General features: G+C 43.0%; 1 protein-coding gene across 5 annotated transcripts in view; it reads right to left on the reverse strand.

The window, feature by feature from the left end:
* SGMS2 (sphingomyelin synthase 2) overlaps positions 1-14304 on the reverse strand; it is a 61226-nt gene that overhangs the window by 29761 nt on the left and 17161 nt on the right. The window contains exon 1 of one of the 5 annotated variants that reach the window (XM_055696434.1): positions 8365-8462. The exons of 3 other annotated variants lie outside the window; for them this stretch is intronic. The gene's annotated coding sequence lies outside the window, so the exon portion shown is untranslated. Of the gene's footprint in view, positions 1-7870; positions 8329-8364; positions 8463-14304 lie in introns of those variants that run through there. One more of the 5 variants, XM_005445987.4, reaches the window with a different exon arrangement.

Below are 14304 nucleotides of genomic sequence, written 5' to 3' on the forward strand. Positions count from 1 at the left end.
GCAGTTTACAAGCCTTTTGATGACAGGAGACAGGTTTATAACATGATTCTAACTGAAAATGCTATAGAATGCATATAAAAAAAGCTATGTGAAAACACTACAGAATGCTATAAATGCATGTGTAAGTAGATTTTTCATGTTCAATTCTCGGCAATGCATGGCCAAATCATAATCTATGTAATATCAGCCTTAACACCTGCTAAGGAATACAAACCATTAAAACAAGAGTAAGCATTTTGATAATAGTAAGTGTTATGGAAGATCAATCAAGATAGTAGTTCTTTGAGCAAATTATGTGAGGCCTTAATACAATACTCCTATTGTAGTGTCCTTATAATTGCAATACAGACTTTGATAAGCCACAACCTTTTCTGCATATTACATGCATTGCAGTCAAATTTTGACTAAACTGTGTTGCCTTAAACACATATTCTAGAAAAGCTTGCAGTGCTAAAAGCTTTGTGTCCAATTTCACTACAACAGGATGCAGAGGGAGAATAGGAAGAAAGTGCACATGTATGCACACTCAAAAAAGTTGCGGGTAAGGTAAAAGAACATTGTTCTAGTGTGTGCCCTTAATGCAGCACAACAGAACAGAGCTCCTGCTTTCCTGCAACTCTCCTCTGCCCTCCAGGCCTTTGAGGGGGAATTGTGTTCCATTTTAACTTCAGCCTTTCAGTACTGAGCTCCTCCAATGCAAGACAGCTGAAGAGTTTAGTCCAAACCCTATGATGTTTAAGAGTTTATTTTAAACTTTCTCCAAGTCCAAATTAAGAGAAAAAAGAAACAAATGGTTTATGGGAACATTCATCCTGCAGAGTAAAACCAAGCCAGGCAGTTAGTTACTTTGTTCAGATTGTCCAATGACTATACTTTCCTGTGCACACTGCTTTCTAAACTGCCTGCAAACTTTTTTTAGAAATTAAAAAAGAATTAAAAAAAACCACTACATACACATCAATGAAAAGTACTTTTACAGCAAGAAGTGTAAATATTTAGATTTTTGTTAGAGCTGAAAATTTCTTTAGCCCAACTACTCCAGCTGTGATATTTGACAGGCATTGTGCCTTGTCCCATGGCTGGTCAGCTGAGATGCATTTCATCCATCTAACTTAAAAGTCAGTATAAGTTACTGACTTTTACCACAGACATACATATTATGCCACCCTACTTCACATAGACTAGCTCTACACAGAAGAAATTACTACTTATTACAATACTTATGCACATGAAAATAGCTTAGCCAGTTGTTTTTTTGGGGGTTTTTTGTTTTCTTCTTTTTTTAACAAGTGCATAGAGGAAGTTAATGACCCTGGTTACCACACACAAAACAGCTATCCTCAGTGGAGGGAGACTGCCATTCAGCTATACAGCACATGTTGTATTCGATTTCATGGTGGTAAATACTGCTAAAATGATGAATTTTAGCTAGTTAGGGATACAATCACTGCAGCCAACAGAAGTTTAAACCCATAACACTCAACTCTCCAGCAAGCTGTCATCATATTAAGTTCCAGGTTCACTATGGCACCTCAGAATGCCTTTACTTCTTGCTTCAGAGCCAAACAGGATGCCACAGCCTTTCCTCTCAAGACTGCAGTCCATCATGGAAATATATTTCTAGGAAAACAAAAACACTAAAAAAAGAGTTGGTTTTCTATTTTAGTGCATGATTTAGTGATTGATTAATAGTCAATACAGGATTCAAACCATTTCAATCCTTTCTCACAGGATGGAAAGAAACACCTTCATTTTGGAGGATGACCTTTAGCTTTCTGGAACATTTTCCACAAATAGAGCTGTTCATTTAAAAAAAAATATATATATTCAAAATCTCTCCCTATCACTGCATGCAAAGTATACATATGCAGTGAAACAAAACAATTCTGTGAAAACACAGCAGGCTGAGCACCTGCATTTCTTCAACAATTGCTACTGAGCAAATGTCTTAAGTTGGCCTCGTTACTTATTAAGTAGAGCAAAGTTTTGTGCTCATGAGCCTCTGTAAGATCAAGGTGGTATGCCAAAAGACAGGAACAAACTCTTGTCAAGTGACACACCCAAGATGGCATAAAAATCAGCGTGAAATCAAACTAAGACAAGTTCATGCTTCTGAAAATAGCAGTGTAAAGAACAGAGCATCCTTACAAATTAGTACAGTGTTACAAAAATAGAAAGAAACACAACATTTGGTAGCAGTTTTGTCAGGCTCCTAATACACAGGAACTAGAAGTAACCAGAGTTAACTTTTTAAGCTGAAACACATCAGTAGTTTCCACACACTCCTGAAATAAGTAAGTTACCAGAAAAACCAGTAAGAACTAGCAAGTATGAACTAATCCAAACTACAGCCATATCAATTAATTTCTCTCAGCATTAAACAAACAAAAAAAACCCAACCATATTTGCCTTCAAAATTTCAGTTTAAGTGCTTTTAGTTTGATACTGAAACAGTAATACATAAATTTGAACCAGAATAACCAGTGGAGGATGAAATGACAGGATTCTATGTTAAGCATCTTTTTAGCACTGTTAAGACAGTGATAGAGCATTCCAGTTTTTAAAATGTCCTTTTGAGGCAGTGAAGGGAACAGTGTGCTTTAATACAGTCTGTGTTCAGTCTCAAACCAAGACATGGGCAGTAGTATTTGGCATCCTTATAAAACATGTACAGACAGCAAGTGCTGTTTCCCATTTACAAGGTTGATGTGGGGGAAGTAAAAATAAAAATCAGATCAGCTGTAATTACTGTATAAATGTATTAGAATGCCAAGATGATGAATTTTAGATAGTTAGGGATACAGTCACTGCAGCCAACAGAAGTTTAAACCCATAACACTCAACTCTTCAGCAAGCTGTCATCATAGTAAGTTCCAAGTTCACTATGGCACCTCAGAAGGAACAAGCTACAGGATCATAGCACGCCCTCCATATGAAAGACAGAATTAACAACTATGAGGCATGACCTTCTCCAGTGCTGTTTCTCTTTAGCAAATCATGTCATCTAAATAAGGAGACTTTGTCTCCTTATTTAGGACTGTTCCACTAACCAACTGTCCAGCATTAGAGTGAACATAAGCAGGAACTTGGGTGTGTGCACAAGTAAACATTTTGTTGCTGTTAAGTACATTTCACATAACTAAAACTGTGTGAAGTCATCCAGCAGTCATCACACAACAGTTTAAGATCTTAGGAAGCTAAGCTGAATAAAAGCACTAAAAAGAGGAAAAACTAAGAAATACAAACATATTTCAACAGGAAAAAGTGAGAGCAGCTGACTTCTTAATAAGGGACTTTTACAGATGCAAGTGTTCTATTAAAGATATGTCGGGGGAGATAACATGCCTAAACATTTGTAATAACACTTCAATAAAGGAAAACCATTACCTTTTGCTTAAGGCTTTAAGCTAGGTCTTAAAAGATCTAAGTTCTAGATAGGCTCTGCCAGAGGCTTGTTCTTTGAGGCTGGACAAGTTCCTGCACTCTGAGGAGTTACAAACTCCCACATACTTCACAGTTAATCAAGGTTTTAAAAAGAAAAACAAACCAACCAACCAAATTTAAGTTCTACCATTACAGGCATGAACACCAGAGATCTATGATTAAACAAACCAAACCAGAACACCCCTCCCATTAGTTATACTCTACAAATGCAAACTCCAATAAGTTTTGCTAGTTCACAGCAACACTGCCATCAGAACTTGCATAAAGATGAAGACCAAATAAGCATATTAGTATGATCTAACCCATACGAGTACTTAAAACTTCAGCCTTTGAACACAATATAAGCAAGACCAACCTGGGCCTAAGATATCAGAGATGCTAGGCAAAAAACTTCTCCCCCAAATAAATAAAACTTATACAAATTCACATGGGTCATACCACAGTACAACAAGTAACAGGTAAACCTGCCTCTGAAACATCGTATTTCACCAAGAACATTACCAACTGTCTGGGCAGCTTCTGAAAACCAGTGATTACGAACTGCTGCAGGCAGTCTATACATTCTCAGACAGGGGATTAGAATGAACAGCTTCAATATATTTAGCTTCCTGGGTTTTTTTTATTATTTTGCTTGCTTTGTTTGATTTCTTTGATGATGTCCATCTCTTTCACCACTAAAGTAACATTACTGTAAATTAAGATACACTTTAAATCATTATTTGTACTCCAAACTTTTCTATTCAGTTTCAGCCATGATACGCTTGTGTCTTACCTAAGAAAATGAATTCAACTCCACACGCTCCATTTAAGATTCAAATTACTGCTAAATCAAAAATAATCCTGAATTAATTTTAAATTAAGCCATTCTTAAGCAAAAGCATCCATAAGTGTTCTGCATCAGTTCAGCTTAAGTCACCTAAATTCAGCTGATGCAACTTACTAAAACATTCTGCGCTGCCCCAAGAGGGTCAGCATCTTTTCCTCAAGGAACAGGTGTACAACCTTAGTCTACTTGGCATCAGTAACCACAGACACACAAAAACTTCAGTGCAAAACTTAAGTATGAAGCTTACCGCACTGCACAGGCTGAATCTTACTAGAATCCTAAGGAAATCTGAATATATTACAAAAAGAAAACAGAAGACTACATAAGGATCAGCAAGAAATTAACTCTGTAAGTCAGGAATAGCAAGGCACTGCTTTGTGTGGCAGCAAAGCTCACTTTTTGGAAGCCCCACGGTTCCAGCAACAGTTTATAAACTTTGTAAACAAAAATTAAAGACTAGGTGGGATGTCCTTGAAACTTAAACATGGCAGTTCCAAGTCAACCTACATGAACTGGGGAAGGTAAGTGAAAGCAAGACACCTGCTTTTTTGTTCAGGTACCTTCAAGCGAACAGGATCTTCTCTTTTTCTAGGGTTATACATCTGAGAAAAATTAAGTAGTTAAATATTGAATGTGTGCTTTTTTTTTAACCAGAAAACTGTCTCATCAGTGTGAATACCACGAAGTTTTTCCTGAGTGATCATGCCCAAGAATTATTCTGATATTTAGACCTGAACACTGTTTTATTAAGAACCATTCTATTTACAATAACTCAACAGCTTCAGATACTCTGTTAAACTATTTTAATTTCTTCATCTGTACAACAGACAAGAATTCAATATTTTTTTTAATGCTATCAGACTACAAAAACCAAAAGGACCCACGCCTGACGCTACATATTTTGAAAGGGACTTAACATAGTAAGGAAGGAAGTTTTATTCTGCAACCACAAGCACAACCTCAAGGCAGAGCAGTCCCCTCATATTACAGATACCACGTGTATGTTAGTTAGAGGGTAAGTAACAGGTTTTCCTAAAGCCATTTTAGTATACAGTTTAGTCCTATTAAGATTTGTATCAACAGCTATAAAGTAGACTTCCAACTATATTGGGAAGAAGTACTTCATTCTTTGCATTACATGTATCTCCACACAAGAGCTATTCTGGGGAAAAGCTGTGGTAACATAAGCAAGTGTCCTCATATAGGAGGCACTTGTGGTTATTAAAGTTCTGGAGCCTCACTGTAACAGATTTCAGTATAGTTAAGAAATATCTTTTAAACAGGTGCAGAATGGACAAGACAGAGCTATCTGTGTTACGTAAGACTTTCCCATCAGTAGCTCTTAAGGTCTTCAGCATCTGCTGGGACAGTGGTGCCTGGATGCCCGACATTCTTAGTGTCTGCAGCATCTTTGGGGACAGTGGTGCCAATGGTACAAACAATTCTCCCAGCAGACAGAGATCTCTGAAGACAGTGGACCTAGTGTTACGTTAATCTTCCCAGCATCTGCTTAGACTACTGCAATACCATATCCATACTAAATCAACTGTCACAGCATCTGTATTGTCCACTCCTCACAAACAGTATCAAAGAACATTGTAGGCCAACAGCCCATCAAAATTAGGGGGGGGAAAAAATCCCAACAGAATATGTGTGGAGTTTTGTTACTAATATCTGCATCTTCAAAGCCCATTTCTATAGTAGACGACTTAACAGTAATGAGCCATTTCTTCAAAAGCCTTCTTTTACATTCCCTGGTCCTTAAAAAAACTACTATTTTAAATCAATCACTTGTTTGAATTCTTTAACTTTTTTTAATCCTTAAAAAAATAAAAATCAATACACTACTTTCCAGTCTTCATACTTTTATTTTGTATACTAAACCAATGTAAATAAAGAATTCTGGTTTTTAGAATGAAAAATACTTCAGATTAAGTCTCTTATTCAGCTCTCCCAGAGATAGTGAGGTGGGAGAAGGAGGGGTGTCTTTTCTTAATCAATAAAGTTTTTCACAATACTGCATCCATAATATAACACTTCTGATGTCTACTTAGAACAGTGTCTTGAATTCAGAAGAACACTAGTATATGAAAATAAGATTGTCAAGCCTTATCACTTCACTTGTGTCTTACAATATTATGATCACAAGATGCTTTTATGATCCAGAAGAATAGATGCTCATCAACATGCCAACCATTTATAATTTAGGGGTACATAAAGTCATTCTAGATTCAGGTTCCCAACCTAAGAGTAGAGGGGAAGAAAATAAATAATGTCCATCTTTGCTCTCTTCAAGTTCTCCTTTCTCCATTGTGTAAATTCACCTCAAGGACAATACAGAAATATATCTACATACTACTGCACCACCTTACATTTTCAAGTAAAAGTCACACACACACTGATTTATCTAAATACCCCTTGCAAGTGTGCATACTACCCAGGATAACACTTAGTTTTGTCTGTCTTTCAGAAAAATATTCCAAGTGTTTCTCTAAAGGCATGGATTATAAGTTTTTATTGAAAAGCAAAGTAAATCCTACCCAAAAAGGGAAAAAAGAAATAATATGGAAGCAAGCACATTGACCTTCCAGTAAATTAAGCCCTAGAGCATTTCAGTTAAAAATAAAGAGTAGAGTTACTAGTTTCGTAGAGAAAAAGTATCTAAAGCTACAGTCACCAAAAGTCTGCCCTGTCAAATAAGCACATAAGCTTATACATGAACGCATAAGCAAGTACACAAAAAAATGTTTAAAGTGGCTTGTTTTGAGGCAAAGCATTTAATCAATGCAACTTACAGTAAAGCTTGCCAAACCTCCTGCAAGGCCCCTGTCTCGGAAAATACTGTGCACCTGCTCAGTTTATGCTAACACCTGTATGGAGCCATCCACCTATATAATTAACTGCGTATAAATTGACAGCTGTTAACTGGTTTGAGGATAGATATTTGATCTCCCGAGGTCTTAAAAAAAACTCACGTCAAAAGATCAGAAATGGATTAAACTGAACAACGGCTCGTCTACACTGTATTCTAGGAACTGTATTACCTTGCCAGAAGATCATGCGTTAACTACTTTTCACAAGTATTCGGAGCTCAACTTAAGTCAGAAACCACGCACCGCTAACAGAAACGTACTCTACCACCACCAAGTCGAGAAGTTCAGTTCAGCTGCACTCCAGGACGTTGAAGGCTGAAGTCGAGGGAGCAGACATACAGCAACAAAGAGACCCCACGAACCCTCCAGCAATGCACCTTTACAGCACCTCAAGGTCCCTGCAGGAGCCCGGCACCTTCCCGAGCCGAACCCAGGCGCCCTGAAGCCCCCTCCCGCCCAGCCCAGTCTGTGGGGCCACCCACACCCGGCACACACCATGTCGCTGCCCCACGCCTTACACGTTCCCAAGAGACACCAAACCAGCAGGGTGCCCTCCCCGATCAGAGGGGCCGCTCCACGAGTAAAATCGAGCCGATTTCACAGGTAAAACAAGCGGAGCAGCCGGCGAGCGCGGGGTCGCTCCCCCCAGCGCACACGGAGGTCTCCGCCGGAGGGGCTCCCCGGCGCCGGGCGTGCGGCCCATCCACCTGTGCCGCTCCCAGCTTACCTGCTCGGCTGCACACGCGAAAGCCCGCACTGCTGGCGGTTCCTCCTCCCAAGGCAGCTGGAAGTCTTTTTTTTATTTTTGGAGCCTCGGGGCTCTCAGGTTTGGGCTTTGCGGTTCCTTGCGGCCAGGCACTCCCACCGCTGAGGTAGCTGCACGCAGAAGCAGCTAGAAAGTTTGCCACAGTCTCCACCTTCCCCTGCAATCCGCTCCTCTCCCAGCCTCAGACTCTTCTCCTTCCTGGCGAAAGGGACCGACTGGCTTTGAGGGCGTCAGCGGAGGCGACACTTTCCCAGGGAGGGTTCCCGCCCGCACCGCTCCCTCAGCAGCGCCGCGGCTGGAGGCGCTGCCCCGCCGGAGGGCGGCTCCGCGGCGGGGGGCGCCGGGGCCGTGTTTACCGCCAGCCTCATGCCCGCCGCCAGCGCCGCGGAGCTCCCTGACATCACTCATCCTCCTGCGCGCACACCCGCCCACTCCATTTCCAAACGGTGACTCACCCTGGCGCTGCTGCTATTCACGGGCAGGGCCAGAAAAACCGGCAGGACCTCTGCGGAGCCCCCGCCCGCCGCGGAAGGTGGTGGGTGGCGGCGCGGCCCCGCCCCGCTCGCTCCCGGTCCCGTCGCCCCCCCCCCCCCCCCCCCCGCCCCGCGCCTCTGCGCGCGCGCGCGTCGCCCGCCGCCCCGCGCGGCCGGCAGCCCCCGCCCGTCCCTGCCGAGCTGCCGCCGCCGCGCGCCGGGTCCTGGCAGATGCGGGGCGCCGGTGCCCTTCCGGGGTCCCCTCGGCCTCCCTTCCCTGCTCGCCGCCTCCCATCCGCCATGCCCACCGCCGCCTTCCTTCTCTCCGAGCCACGCATGTCTCTCCCCGGGGGCCACGGGTTAGGCCAGCTGGCAGCACGGGATACCGGCTCCGCACGCGTAGCACACGCGTTGGGAGGTAAGCGCTGCCCCGCCCGGCAGCCAGAGCGGCGGCACCGGCGCAGGTGCCCGGCCGGGAGGCCCAGCGCCCCCCCAGCACCAGCAGGCACAGGCTTCCCGCGCTCGGCGGGGGACCGAGTTGCCCGAACTCCATCCTCAAACGAAGGACGGCTGTCGCCGAACCGCTGCTCCTCGGGGTATTTCACCCCAGCTTTGGCTTTGCTAGAGGTGGTTGCTGGGGGTTTTTTGTTGCTTTTTTTTGGGGGGTGGGGGGGTGGGGTGCGTGGGAAGGGCAGGACAGTGTCCCCCTGCCTTTTGGTTTAAAAAAAAAAAATAATAATTCCCCGCCATTAGGTAGCAACCAGATTTTGTTGGGAGCCGTCCCGTGTGAGAGGCGCGAAGGGCAGGCAGCAGGTGCCGGCGCCCAGCAGGCTCCGGCGGGGCGGGGCACAGGGAAGCAAGGAGGCCCGGTCCACTGCCCCGGATTCAAGGAAGGCACCTGACTCCCTGTTTGTTACATGCCGGGAAAGCCCCCTTCACCCAGCTATTGCCTACTCTGCTTGGGATGCTCACACTTTTGTTTTTTTCCACAAAAGCTTGGGGGAAGGGAAGGGGGAATCTGCTTCATTCCAGTACAGGGTGGAAACATTTTCTGCACTCTCACAGTTCTGTGGGACAGGGAGACTCTACCCTCAGCCAGCAGCAACAGGCAGGGCACTGGTATCCACAGGATGCCAGGATTTTAACTTTTTTCTCCTGCGGGCTTAATACAAATAGCATATTTTAACTAGATAAACAAGTCAGCTAGACTTACTGTTGTTCCTCTTGCTAGGTGAGTGCACATATGCTGAATCAAAAACTGTTAGAACTTCACAGCAGCCTTCACTGCCTGCTCTGATCCACACACACCCCACCCCCAATTCCTGTAACTGGGTAATGTATCCTTTAAAACAAATCTGGAAAACTGACAGTGGTACCATGGGTGAGGCTGGACATTTGCTTTTAACTGGTTACAGTGGCATACACTTACTCTTAATTGTATGCAAATCTTTGCAGAATTGCATTTTACTTGAAGACGTTACATGAAGAGGTTAATGACTGACAGAGTAACAGTTCAAAGGCTTGAAAGTAGTAGTGAAAGTAGAAAAAGTATCTGTGGGAAACTGCAGATGCTAAAAAAAGCCCCCCCCCCCCCTTTTTTTTTTTAAAAAATTAAAACAGCTATTTAAGGAAGGTTAAAAGGAAAGAAGGGAAAATTTACTGGCATTTTTCTAAATTAGTTAGATAAAACAGTCATCTGAAACACCATCTTTTTAATATTATTCTTTGTAGCACTGCATTTGAGAGAGCAAAAAAAGTAAGAGTATGTTAGCTCATTCTCTTCAAGGCCACACTTCATATCCAACCCTACAAGCCTGTTCTCACAGGTGACCTGTTGAGGAAGTATAGAATTTGGTCACAGAGTTCCTGTTGAGCTCAGGGGTGCATCTATGGAGGGCAGCTTCCAGGAGATGGTCTGTAACTACTTTGTTAACTACTGTTGCAAGTCTTGCATAGCAACAAACTTTTGCAAGCAAGTGGCAGCACTTGGCAGAGGTATTAGCACATCTCTTTATCGTTACTTTAGATGAACTTCACAAGGCCCTTTTTAGGCAGGAATTATGAGGAAGAGGATTTAAGACTTGCAGAATGACAGCTTATTTTATGAGGAAACAGAAGCCTCACATGCATACAGAATTCCACGGGGAGACCAACATACAAGTCACATTCCCTCTCACCTCGCAGGGAGGCAGATGGGCTGGAAGGACAAGAGTTTTGGAGAGGAAATATTACTGTGCCTTTCAGCTGGAAAAAAACCAGCATCTTTTTCATTACTGTTTATTTTTTCCCCCTTTCATGAGACCAGCAGGGATATTATTGGAAACAGTAATTCTATAAACACACACAGCCAGCCTGTGCATTAAAATTCTGACTATTTCTAAAGAGACACACAGGCAGTTTTCAAAGGCAGCTACCACCAGAATCCTGCTTAGTTCTGCCATGGGATAGAACTAAAGCTGCAGTATTGGGGGGGGCGGGGGCAGGGCGGCACGGTAGTGGGCAAGAACCATATAGGAATTTCTAGTTCAAGCTGACTTTACAGTTTATAGAGAAAGTAAAGAGCAGTTCAAAAATAAAGCCTACTTGTGTAGCCAAGCCATAGCAGATAGCTATGCAGAACTTTGATAGGGAAGAACCTTATACTTGTGCTCAGCCTAAGTAGTTTCAGAACTAATAAACCATAAGTATGCATGTTCTAACAAGCTCACACACATTTGTAGCCTTTATTACAGCTGTGTTAAGAGCAGATGAAAACATACACTGGTATTTTACACTGAAGTGTCCTGTATCCCCCCTCCCCATAAGTACAGTCCCTCATAATTCTTTCTTGTTCTTCAAGTAGCATATAAATCAGGGTAATCCTGCAAACTACTTTTACACAGGCTTAACACTATACTCTGTACCCTGGTTCTCACAGCAGCCCTATTATATCTACAAAGGTGCTAGTTCATACTCCAGCCTTGAAACAGATGAAGCAACTACAGAATGATTTATTATTCACATGCAATTACAAAAGAATAAAATGCACTAAAGCCAAATGTGTGCAGAATATCAATTCATAAAGAGATTCTTCATCAGCATACACTCACTGGAATCTTAACACTACCTAACAAAAAGTTTCAGTCTTGGAATTAAATGCATTTCATCAATGACATGAATTCTACATCCCCAGCTCATTATTTTAATAAAATCACAAGTTCTTTTTTATCATCAAGGGATTTAGAACAGGGAAAAAAAGCTTACCTTATAGCTTTACCATTAAGGTCACTCCTTTTTGGCAACTTAACAAAGCAGATGAAAAGATAATCCACAAAAGAAATCATAAAACAAGTTTTCCGTTACTACTTCATACACATCTCAGTTCAAAAGCACACAGTGCCACCCTCCTACCGCAGGAGCTGGGACCCTAAGAAACACATTCATACACACCGCTGCTAGTTCAGAACACCGCAAGCTCAGCAGCCTGGATAACAAGTGTACCTTCACAAGCCAGTAGAAGCCAAACCCAAATAAATATGAAAAGAAAAAGAATACCATCTCCTGTAAAGCACCAAGCTGCTAAAACAAGCACCACTAGACCAAGCGCGCAAACTCAGGGGACTTTGATTAACGAAGACCCACGAGCACAGCAGCCTCAGTGAAGCCAACCGAACCCGTCCTCGGGCCTCCCGGGCAGCGCCCTGCGCCGCCAGCCGGCCCCACCGCCCCGGCGTTACCTGCGGCCCCGGCCTGTGCCTGCCCTGCCGCCCGACTGCCGAAGCGCGGCTGCCGCCCGCCCCGCTTCACGCTTTCAAAGGAGGCGGGAAGCGGCGGCAGGCCAATGGCAGGCGGGCGGCCTGAGGGAGCCGGCCCGCCGTGCCCGCAGGTGCCCGGCCGCGGCTCGGCCTGCCGTGGGCCCGCCTCGGGCCTGCCTCGGGCCCGCCTGTGGGCCTGGCTGGCTGCCTGCCTGCCGGCCGCGCTGCCACCGCGGGGGAGCGGAGCTCCGCTGCCTCTGGCTGCCCTTGCGAGCAGCCTGTCCAGCCCGGGACTGCTGGAAGCATCCCTGAAGGGTAGGGGTTTCTTCCAGCTACTGTCTTTTACTTCCCGAGACTTACAAACCCTATGATTATTGTTTCCCTTTTGCCTAATCATGGTACATTATACAGTTAACGTTTCTCAAAAATTGCTACATTAGCTGTTTCCATAACGAAAAGCTGAGAAGAGATACCAAGTTTTCCAAACTGTTTCCCCAAAGGCTTATGTTATTGACAACGTCCTTGGATAATTTCAGGGAAAAAATGCTGAAGCTCTGTGGAATTTATACTCCCTGGTAAACCTCATGGGAAAGAGAAAAACTGATTTAGATTACAGGGATTTTTTCTTTTTTTAACAAAGCAATAACTGAAAACAAACTTTGCACTTTCTTCTCAATATTTCACTTACATAAGCAAAAAAAGCTGGAATGCAAAGTTATCCTATTTTTTTCTTTTGGATATTACTGTGGGGTGGAGTTTGGGGGAACATGACTATTTGCTTGTTTCATTTTGGTAATGCTTTTAGTACTCAAACTACCTGAAATCAGACATGCTTTAGAAGATGTGAAGTAAGAGAATTGGTTCAGTTTCTTTAAACCAGTTTCACTTATGACTGAAGCCAAAAATTGATTTTCTATCTAAAAATGTACGCCTCCAAAAATCACTGACTCCAGCTTCAGAACTCTTTCTATACATAACAGCAGTGTTTGAAAAAATGCTTCTCTTGTACGAAACAAGGCTTCCAAAGGAACAGTAAGAGTGCAGGTACTTACTTGACAAAGGGTGCAGGGGGGAAATGGGAGATCAGGGAACAATAAAAGGAAATTCTAGTTTATCGTCTCTATCTACAAGTTTGAAAATCAAGGCGATTCTAGGAAACTGCATCAAGCAGAAGTATGGGGAAATATTCTCAACCTCTTTAAGAAAAGAAGTAACATTTTTAGAAACAACTAGTAGATCAGAAGAATGATGCCAGGCAGCCGGAAAGGGTTATTATAAGACTTTCTGGGTATGACATTAAATGCATGAAAACTAAGAGAAGACTGCTTAGCTGTAACAATGATCAGAAAGTCAACTGACAGCAGAATTAGCCCATTTTCTTTGCTACTCAGCCTTATCTACTTTATCTTCTGTTCATGCTCCTGAGTAGTTTTCTTCTCTAACTTCTCTGATCCCATCTTTCCTGTGTAGCTTCCTTCTAATTTCTCAGCCTTTGGATTTTTTGCAGCAGGCCCATCTGAAGCAGAGTAGTTGTGCTAAACGCTTGACTGCTAACAACTGTCCTCTTCAACAAAAAGTTTATAGGGCTTTTCCCCAGTAGTGCAAAACAAAAAGCATTTTTGAATTTGAATACAAACTAACAGTAGCTGAACAGGACTTGCTAGATGACCTCTTCTTGTCTCTATGTGTGTGCTTTGCTGTGAAGGAGATTTTTATCTTACTCAGGTGGGAAAAGAGAAAAAAAATAGAGGGAAAAGGAAGTAAAACTGAAATGTGAATGAGCAATCCAAAACTGCTAAGGTTTACCCCTCCCCACTGAAGTTTATCTCATTATCTTATATTTTAGGATTCTATTCGTATGAAGACTTTTTTTTTTTTTTAGCAAAACCTATTTTTAAACCTAAGCAGCTGACACAATTGCATGAGGGACAGGTGGCCTACTTAAAAAAAAAAAACAAAAAACCAAACAGTGACTGCTGTTATCTGATTGTAAATTCAATGTGAAACATGCAGAGATCTATCATACTAGGGTAACCTCCTGTCTAATCTGCTGCCCTGGCTCTGGTAGCAGGCAATGCAAGAAGCTTCAGAAGATGCACAATGAAAATATCAATAAAAGCTGGGAAAAGGACAGAAAGGAGTAAAGGATCCTTCTAGTCTAGCTGCTTATCTACTTACTCTTCCAAAG

This window comes from Falco cherrug, chromosome 1 (assembly GCF_023634085.1).
Source record: "Falco cherrug isolate bFalChe1 chromosome 1, bFalChe1.pri, whole genome shotgun sequence".
Lineage (NCBI taxonomy): Eukaryota > Metazoa > Chordata > Aves > Falconiformes > Falconidae > Falco > Falco cherrug.